Source organism: Somniosus microcephalus, chromosome 4 (genome assembly GCF_052327205.1).
Source record: "Somniosus microcephalus isolate GS21.2 chromosome 4, FLI_Smic_1.0, whole genome shotgun sequence".
Taxonomy (NCBI): Eukaryota; Metazoa; Chordata; class Chondrichthyes; order Squaliformes; family Somniosidae; genus Somniosus; species Somniosus microcephalus.
In genome coordinates, this window is record NC_140990.1 from 37,838,938 (window position 1) to 37,849,208 (window position 10,271).

General features: G+C 49.5%; 1 pseudogene; it reads right to left on the bottom strand.

Moving 5' to 3' along the window:
* Positions 1 to 2,101: 2,101 nt before the first annotated feature.
* LOC147118656 (uncharacterized) lies at positions 2,102 to 5,160 on the bottom strand (annotated as a pseudogene).
* Positions 5,161 to 10,271: the final 5,111 nt, after the last annotated feature.

Here is a 10,271-nt window from a genome sequence, read left to right on the forward strand (position 1 = left end):
CTACAAAACAGAAATCAGAGGTTTGGAGTTAAGGGAAGTTTGTTGCGTTTTTTCCATCCATTCTGCTGCCTGACCCTTGACTCCACACGGCCTGACCGTGGTCATCTTGTAGACCGTACATACTGCAGACACAGTGCACCAGTGGTGGAGGGGGTGGATATTGAGTCATGTGGCAGGGGCGCTGATGAAGTGGATTTCTCTGTCCGTGAGTTTTGAGGCATCGCTAGTGGCGTTTTTCACCACTTTCCACCTTTAAAACAACCTTGCTGCCAGTTTATTAAAGCCATTAACAGCCGCTTGGGTGAGACACACCAATAAATGAGGCCGTGTTTCCCTCACAATGACAGGCCTGAACCCGAGTTAGAAAACATTTAGTAATTAAACCAGACTGGGCGGGGCCTGAGGTGCGAGTTAGTAACGGAAAATTGGTGGCCAGTGTACTTCACACCAGGGCTGAGGACCCGGGGACTCAGGTTTCTGGATCATTTATTGATTAATTTAGCTTATTGCCCAATCTCAATCAGACGGGCGGGTCATCTTGCTGTCCGGCGGAGGCGAGGTTCCCCAGTGGAGGGCTCTCTATGCGGGGGTCCTTCCCTGCACCATTGGGGATCTGGGGTGGAGACTGTTGTAAGGAGCTGTCGTGTGCAACAGTTTTTAAGCTCCTTTCCAGACTCCAATGCCAGATGTGATGTTTGCGGCCTAGCGGAGTCCACGGGCCGTGTATATATTCAGTGTGAGAGGTTGCAGCCCCTGTATAGTTACCTGAAGGGGCTGCTCCTCAACTCTTGGTTACACTTTAGCCCCACGCTCCTAATCTCTGCCCGCCCGGTGCGGAGGGGGGTGGGTAAGTGGGAGGATCTTCTCCTGGACCTGCTCTTGGGCCTGGCGAAAACAGTAATTTGTAGGCCCAGGATGGACGGGGCCCATGGGGGGTCACTCTGACTGCCTGCCTCTCTCCTGTGGTCTTGTCCCTGCCCGGGTGGCCCTGGAGAGGGAGCAGGCAGTGTCCACCGGTTCACTTGATACCTTCCCCGACCGATGGGCATGGAAGGTATCAAGAGGCGATAATCGATCCTCACAATCACATTGTGATGTCATTATTAATGGTGTGTGTGTCACAAATACATTTCTTCTATTCTGATACAAAAGCTCTACTCGACATGTTAAACTACTAGTTATTTAATCAGGGCTGCAGCTGCTGAAAGGTTGACTGTACTGAGGTTTGTGGCCAGAGCTGGCAGACGTGTTGTTCTGAAGTCTGATGTCTCACACCTGAAGAGTCTGTTTATGTCGTGTTGTAATGGCCTTTTTCTGTTGCCTGGTGTCAGAAATAGAAATCAAAGGGAGATGATGCCCCACTCTGTTAATCAACTCTTTGACACATTTCCATGCATTTCCTTTCTTAATTTACAAAGATCACAACTCCATTAGTGAACAATGGATTGCCAGTCTGCCAGTTTTTAGTAAGGCTTGAAAGGATTCGCTGTGAAGCTACACCTGGCCATCTGTCTGTGTGTCACTGTGTTTGGATTGTGTTAGACAACAGTCCGAATATCTCGCCTACATACAATACAATTTTTGAAATGTTAGATCGTACTTGGAAGAAGTTGAGTTTGAATCTGACAATTCTGAAATTGGGAGCTGTTAATGATTTCTGTTATTCACATAACTATATAGTGATGTGATCAGTCAAAGCAAATTAAAAGATGCTGCTATTTACTGAACCCAACTGAATAATTCTACAAGGATGTTATCACAGTCTTCCTCAGTATTAACTACATCCCCCAATTTAGTGTCATCTGTAAATTTTGAAATTGTACTTCTGATTCCCGAGTCCAAATCATTCATGTAAATGGTGAACAACAGTGGTCCCAGCACCGATCCCCGTGGAAATTAAGGGGAAAGATCAGACAGCGGTTCTTAAACAAACACTGCAGCCCCGACAAGTCAATCAGCTATACATCCAGAATATTAAACTTCAGCCCAGTTATAGGGGTTATTAACAGCAGCAGAAACAAACCGCAACTGTCATAATGAACATGGTTCAGTCCTGGATGTGATTAACAGCAGCAATAACAGCAGAATCGAATCTCTGCAGTCACTTGTGAACTTGCTGGTGTCTCAGCAGGTTGGATGACTGATTGAATCCCTTCCCACACACGGAGCAGGTGAATGGCCTCTCCCCAGTGTGAATTCGCTGGTGTGTCAGCAGGTTGCATGACTGAGTGAATCCCTTCCCACACACGGAGCAGGTGAATGGCCTCTCCCCAGAGTGAACTCGCTGGTGTGTCAGCAGGTGGGATGACCGAATGAATCCCTTCCCACACACGGAGCAGGTGTACGGCCTCTCCCCAGTGTGAATGCGCTGGTGTCTCAGAAGGTCAGAGGAATTAGTGAATCCCTTCTCACACACGGATCAGGTGAACGGCTGTTCTAGTGTGAATGTGCTGGTGTATCAGCAGGGCGGAAAAATTAGTGAATCCCTTCCCACAGACAGGGCAGGTGAACGGCCTCTCCCTGGTGTGAACTCGTGGTGCGCAATGAGGTGGCATGATTGCCTGAACCTCTTCCCACAGTGAGAGCAACTGAACGGTCTCTCCTCTGTGTGAACTCGCTGCTGTGTCAGAAGGTGGGATGACTGACTGAATCCCTTCCCACACTCTGAGCAGGTGAACGGCCTCTCCCCGGTGTGAATGCGTCGATGAGTTTCCAGCCGGGATGGGGAGCTGAATCCCTTCACACAGTCCCCACATTTGTACAGTTTCTCCATTTTGCGGGTGTCCTTGTGTCTCTCCAGGTTGGACGATCAGTTGAAGCCTGGTCCACACACAGAACACGTTTCCGGTTTCTCCCCGCTGTAAACGGTGCGATGTTTTTTCAGGCAGTGTAACTGGTTAAAGCTCTTTCCACAGTCAGTGCTCTGGAACACTCTCACTCGGGTGTGTGTGTCTCGGTGCTTTTCCGGTCACACTGCTCCTTGAAATCTCTTCCCACAGACAGAACAGACAAACATTTCTCCTTCCACATTCAAAGGCCGATGATATTCAGGTCTTGATGAATGGAGTGACTCTGTCAGATCTTGATGTGGTTTGGTTTGAGTTTGCGGTGTGTAAATGCTGCCCTTCTCACAGCCTGTAAAAGGAGTTTACAAAAGCCATCACTGTGAGTCCAGGATAGAAATTGACAAGATTCTCTCCTCCTGGTTCCTGGCCTAGGGGGCCACGCATGCTCAGCTCACACTGCCCGAAGGTACAGCACTGGTTACATACAGAGTAAAGCTCCTTCTACACTGTCCCATCAAACACTCCCAGGGCAGGTACAGCACGGGTTAGATACAGAGTAAAGCTCCCTCTACACTGTCCAATCAAACACTCCCAGGGCAGGTACAGCACCGGTTAGATACAGAATAAATATCCCTCTACACTGTCCCATCAAACACTCCCAGGGCAGGTAGAGCACGGGTTACATACAGAGTAAAGCTCCCTCTACACTGTCCCATCAAACACTCCCAGGGCAGGTACAGCACGGGTTACGTACAGAGTAAAGCTCCCTCTAAACTGTCCCATCAAACACTCCCAGGGCTGGTGCAGCACGGGTTAGATACAGAGTAAAGCTCTCTCTACACTGTCCCATCAAACACTCCCAGGGCAGGTAGAGCACGGGTTACGTACAGAGTAAATATCCCTCTACACTGTCCCATCAAACACTCCCAGGGCAGGTAGAGCACGGGTTACATACAGAGTAAAGCTCCCTCTACACTGTCCCATCAAACACTCCCAGGGCAGGTAGAGCACGGGTTACGTACAGAGTAAATATCCCTCTACACTGTCCCATCAAACACTCCCAGGGCAGGTAGAGCACGGGTTACATACAGAGTAAAGCTCCCTCTACACTGTCCCATCAAACACTCCCAGGGCAGGTACAGCACGGGTTACGTACAGAGTAAAGCTCCCTCTACACTGTCCCATCAAACTGTCCCATCAAACTCTCCCAGGGCAGGTACAGCACGGGTTAGATACAGAGTAAAGCTCCCTCTAAACTGTCCCATCAAACACTCCCAGGGCTGGTGCAGCACGGGTTAGATACAGAGTAAAGCTCTCTCTACACTGTCCCATCAAACTCTCCCAGGGCAGGTACAGCACGGGTTAGATACAGAGTAAAGCTCCCTCTACACTGTCCCATCAAACTCTCCCAGGGCAGGTACAGCACGGGTTAGATACAGAGTAAAGCTCCCTCTACACTGTCCCATCAAACACTCCCAGGGCAGCTACAGCACGGGTTAGATACAGAGTAAAGCTCCATCTACACTGTCCCATCAAACACTCCCAGGGCACATACAGCACGGGTTAGGTACAGAGTAAAGCTCCCTCTACACTGTCCCATCAAACACTCCAAGGGCAGGTACAGCACGGGTTAGATACAGAGTAAAGCTCCCTCTACACTGTCCCATCAAACATTCCCAGGGCAGGTACAGCATAGGTTAGATACAGAGTAAAGCTCCCTCTACACTGTCCCATCAAACACTCCAAGGGCAGGTACAGCACGGGTTAGATACAGAGTAAAGCTCCCTCTACACTATCCCATCAAACACTCCCAGGGCAGGTACACCACGGGTTAGATACAGAGTAAAGCTCCCTCTACACTGTCCCATCAAACACTCCAAGGGCAGGTACAGCACGGGTTAGATACAGAGTAAAGATCCCTCTACACTGTCCCATCAAACACTCCCAGGACAGGTACAGCACTGGTTACATACAGAGTAAAGCTCCCTCTACACTGTCCCATCAAACACTCCCAGGGCAGGTACAGCACAGGTAAGATACAGAGTAAAGCTCCCTCTACACTGTCCCATCAAACACTCCCAGGGCGGGTACAGCACGGCTTAGCTGCAGAGCAAAGCTGGTACAGCACGGCTTAGATACAGAGCAAAGCTCCCTCTACACTGTCCCATCAAACACTCCCAGGGCAGGTACAGCACAGGTTAGATACAGAGTAAAGCTCCCTCTACACTGTCCCGTCAAACACTCCCAGAGCAGGTACAGCGCAAGTTAGATACAGAGCAAAGCTCCCTCTACACAATCCCATCAAACACTCCCAGGGCAGGTACAGCACAGGTTAGATGCAGAGTAAAGCTCCCTCGACACACCCATCAAACATGCTCAGGACAGGTACAGCACGGGTTAGATACAGAATAAAGCTCCCTTGACACACTCCCATCAAACACTTCCAGGACTGGTACAGCACAGGTTAGGTAGAGAATAAAGCTCCCTCTACATTGCCCCATGAAACATTCCCAGGGCAGGTACAGTACGGCTTAGATACAGAGTAAAGCTCCTTCTGCACTGTCCCGTCAAACACTCCCAAGGTAGATATAGCACGTATTAAATACAGAGTAAAGCTCCTTCTGCACTGTCCCATGAAACATCCAACCCCTGCAGTCACTTGTGAACTCGCTGGTGTTTCAGCAGGTTAGATGACTGAGTGAATCCCTTCCCACACAAGGAGCAGGGAAATGGCCTCTCCCCAGTGTGAGTGCGTTGGTGTTTCAGCCGATCTGTTCTGCTTTTAAAGCTCTGTTCACAGTCAGCACAATTAAATGGTCTATCACCAGTGTGAACAAGTTGATGTACAGCGAGGGTGGATGACTGAGTGAATCCCTTCCCACACACGGTGCAGTTGAACGGCCTCTCCCCGGTGTGAGTGCGTTGGTGTTGCATCAGATGCTTTCTGCTTTTAAAGGTCTTCTCACAGTCAGAACATTTAAACGATCTCTTATTGGAGTGAACAAGTTGATGTGCAGCGAGGCTGGAGGAGTTAGTGAATCCATTTCCACACATGGAGCAGGTGAACGGCCTCTCCCCTGTGTGACTGCGTCGATGAGTTTCCAGCTTGGATCAGTAATTGAATCCCTCCCCACAGTCCCCACATTTCCATGGTTTCTCCATGGTGCAGGCATCCTTGTGTCTCTCCAGGTTGGATGATCAGTTGAAGCCCCGTCCACACACAGAACACGTGTACGGTTTCTCCCCGCTGTGAACGGTGCGATGTTTTTTCAGGCTGTGTAACTGGTTAAAGCTCTTTCCACAGTCAGTGCACTGGAACACTCTCACTCGGGTTTGTGTGTTTCGGTGCTTTTCCAGTCACACTGATGATTGAAATCTTTTCCCACAGACAGAACAGGCAAACATTTCTCCTTCCACATTCAGAGGCTGATGAAATTCGGGTCCTCGTGAATTGAGTGACTCTGTCAGATCTTGTTGTGATGTTTGGTTTGAGTTTCCCGTCTGCAAATCCTCCCCTTCTAATACCCTGTAAAGGGAGTTTACAAAAGTCATCACTGTAAGTACAAGATAGAAATTCAGAACAGACAATTCTAGTTTCTATGGAAGCATAGGTCCCTTGCAGTCAGAATCAGGGGAATTTATAATGGGGAACAAAGAAATGGCTGACCAATTACATACATATTTTGGTTCTGTCTTCACAAAGGAGGACACAAATAACCTCCCCGAGATGTCGGGGAACATAGGGTCTAATGAAAGGGAGGAACTAGAAGAAATCAGTATTTGTAGGGAAATGGTTTTAGGGAAATTGATGGGATTAAAGCCGAATAAATCCCCAGGGCCTGATAAGCTACATCCTAGGGTATTTAAGGAAGTGGCCCTAGAAATAGTGGATGCATTGCGGATCATCTTCCAACATTCAATGGAATCTGGAACAGTACCCATTGATTGGAGGGTAGCTATTGTTACCCCACCATTCAAAAAAGCTGGTAGAGAGAAAACGGGGAATTACAGAATTAAAATGTAAGCCTGACATCGGTAGTGGGGAAAATGCTAGAGTCCATTATAAAAGATGTAATAGCAGAGCACTTGGAAAACAGTGACAGGATCGGACAAAGTCAACATGGATTTACAAAAGCTAAATCGTGCTTGACTAATCTACTGGAATTTTTTGAGGATGTAACTGGTAAAATAGATAAGGGAGAACCAGTGGATGTGGTGTATTTGGACTTTCAGAAGGCTTTCGATAAGGCCCCGCATAAGAGATTAGCGTGTAAAGTGAAGGCACATGGGATTGGGGGTAAGGTATTCACTTGGATAGAGAACTGGTTGGCAGACAAAGCAAAGAGTTGGAATAAATGGGTCTTTTTCCAAGTGGCAGGCAGTGACTAGTGGGGTACCGCAGGGATCAGTCCTTGGACCCCAGCTATTCACAATATATATTAATGATCTAGACAAGGGAACTAGACGTAATATATCCAAATTTGCAGACGACACAAAGCTGGGTGGGCGTGTGGGCTCTGAGGAGGATGCTGAGAAACTCCAGGATGATTTGGACAGGTTGGGTGATTGGGCAGAAGCATGGCAGATGCAATATAACTTGGATAAATGTGAGGTTATCCACTTTGGTGGCAAAAACAGGAAGGCAGATTATTATCTGAATGGCAATAGATTGGGAGAAGGGGAAGTGTAACGTGATCTGGGTGTCCTTGTGCACCAGTCGCTGAAGGTAAGCATGCAGGTGCAGCAGGTGGTTAAGAAGGCAAATGGTATGTTGGCCTTCATAGCGCGAGGGTTTGAGTACAAGAACGGGGATGTCTTGCTACAGTTGTACAGGGCCTTGGTGAGACCACATCTTGAATATTGTGTGTAGTTTTGGTCGCCTTATCTGAGGAAGGATGTTCTTGCCATGGAGGGAGTTCAGTGAAGATTCACCAGGCTGATACCTGGGATGGCAGGAATGACATATGAGGAGAGTGTGGATCGAATGGGCTTGTACTCGCTGGAGTTTAGAAGAATGAGAGGGGATCTTATTGAAACTTATAAAATTCTGACAGGACTAGACAGACTAGATGCAGGAAGAATGTTCCCGATGGTCGGGGAGTCCAGAACCAGGGGTCACAGTCTAAGGATAAGGGGTAAGGCAATTAGGAGAGAGATGAGGAGGAATTTCTTCATCCAGAGAGTGGTGAATCTGTGGAATTCTCTACCACAGAGGGCGGTGGAGGCTAATTCATTAAATATATTCAAGAAGGAGTTGGATATATTTCTTAAGGCTAAAGGGATCAAGGGGTATGGGGAGAAGGCAGGGACAGGGTACTGAATTTGGATGATCAGCCATGATCTCCTTGAATGGCGGAGCAGGCTCGAGGGGCCGAATGGCCTACTCCTGCTCCTATCTTCTATGTTTCTGTGTTTCTATTCTTTCCTCTCTTGTTTCCCCAAAGCTGTAAATCCCCGTCCCACACACTCTCCCTCCTCCCTGTGCTGAAATCCAAACCCATCTCCAACATTTTTTTCCTCTGCACTCATTTCTCTGGCTGGGTTCCCCTCCCTCTCCTCCCCTGAAGGTTCTGACGCTGGCTGGGTTCAGTTCTACAGTCACTGGTTCCCCTCCCTCTCCTGCCCTGAAGGTGCTGACTCTGGCTGGGTTCAGTTCTACATTCACTGGTTCCCCTCCCTCTCCTCCCCTGAAGGTGCTGACTCTGGCTGGGTTCAGTTCTACACTCACTGGTTTCCCTCCCTCTCCTCCCCTGAAGGTGCTGACTCTGGCTGGGTTCAGTTGTACACGCACTGGTTCCCCTCGCTCTCCTTGACTCTGGTGTTAACACATTGTACATCCACGCCCTGACCAGAGAGAGGGGAAAGGGCAATTATTAACCCACTATACCTCCCACACCCCCACCAGAGAGAGGGGAAAGGGCAATTGTTAACACACTGTAGGCCCAGCAGCCCATCAGAGAGAGGGGAAAGGGCAATTGTTAACCGACTGTGCACCCACTCCCCCAACGGAGAGAAGGGACAGGGCAATTGTTAGCACACTGTACTCCCACTCCCCCACCAGAGAGACGAGAAAGTGCAATTGTTAACCCACTGTACCCCCACTCCCCCACCAGAGAGAGGAGAAAGTGCAATTGTTAACACACTGTACCTGTCACTCCACCACCAGAGCGAATGGAAAGGGCAATTGATAACACACTGTACCCCCAATCCCCCACCAGAGAGCGGGAAAAGGGCAATTGTTTATCCACTGTACCCCCCCACTCCCCCACCAGAGAGAGGGGAAAGGGCAATTATTAACACACTGCACCCCCACTCCCCCACCAGAGAGAGGGGAAAGGGCAATTGTTAACCCACTATACCGCCCACTCCTCCACCAGAGAGAGGGGAAAGGGCAATTGTTAACATACTGTACCCCCCACTCCCCAGCAGAGAGAGGAGAAAGGGCAATTGTTAACCCACTGTACCACCCACTCCCCCACCAGGGAGAGTGGAAAGGGCAATTGTTAAAGCACTGTTCCCCCACTCCCCATCAGAGAGAGGGGAAAGGACAATTATTAACCCATTATACCCACACTCCCCCAGCAGAGAGAGGGGAAAGGGCAATTGATAATCCACTGTACACCCACTCACCCACCAGAGAGTGGGGAAAGGGCAATTGTTAACTCACTGTACTTCCCAATCCCCCACCAGAGACAGGGGAAAGGGCATTTGTTAACCCACGGTAACCTCACTCCCCCACCAGAGGGAGGGGAAAGGGCAACTGTTAACACACCGTACCTCACACTCCCCCACCAGAGAGAGGGGAAAGGGAAATTGTTAACCCACTGCACCCCCACTCCCCCTCCAGAGACAGGGGAAAGGGTAATTGTCAACCCACTGTAACACCACTCCCTCACCAGAGAGAGGGGAAATGGCAATTGTTAACCCACTGTACCTCCCACTGACCCATGAGAGAGAGTGTAAAGAGCAATTGTGAACCCACTGTACCTCCACTCCCCCACCAGAAAGAGGGGAGAGGGCAATTGTTAACCCACTGTACCGCCACTCCCCCACCCGAGAGAGGGGAAAGGGCAATTGATAAACCACGGTACCTCCACTCCCCCACCAGAGAGAGGGGAAATGGCGATTGTTAACCCACTGTACCCCCACTCCTCCAGCAGAGAGAGGTGAGAGGGCAAGTGTTAACCCACTGTACCCCCACTCCCCCACCAGAGAGAAGGGAAAGGGCAATTGTTAACCCACTGTACCCCCACTCCCCCACCAGAGAGAAGGGAAAGGGCAATTGTTAATCCTCTGTACCTCACACTCTCCAACCAGAGAGAGGGGAAAGGGCAATTGATAACCCACTGTATCCCCCACTCCCCCACCAGAGAGAGGGGAAAGGGCAATTGTTAACACACTGTACCTCCCACTCCCCCACCAGAGAGTGGGGACAGGGCAATTGTTAACCCACTGTAAACCCACTACCCCGCCAGAGAGATTGGA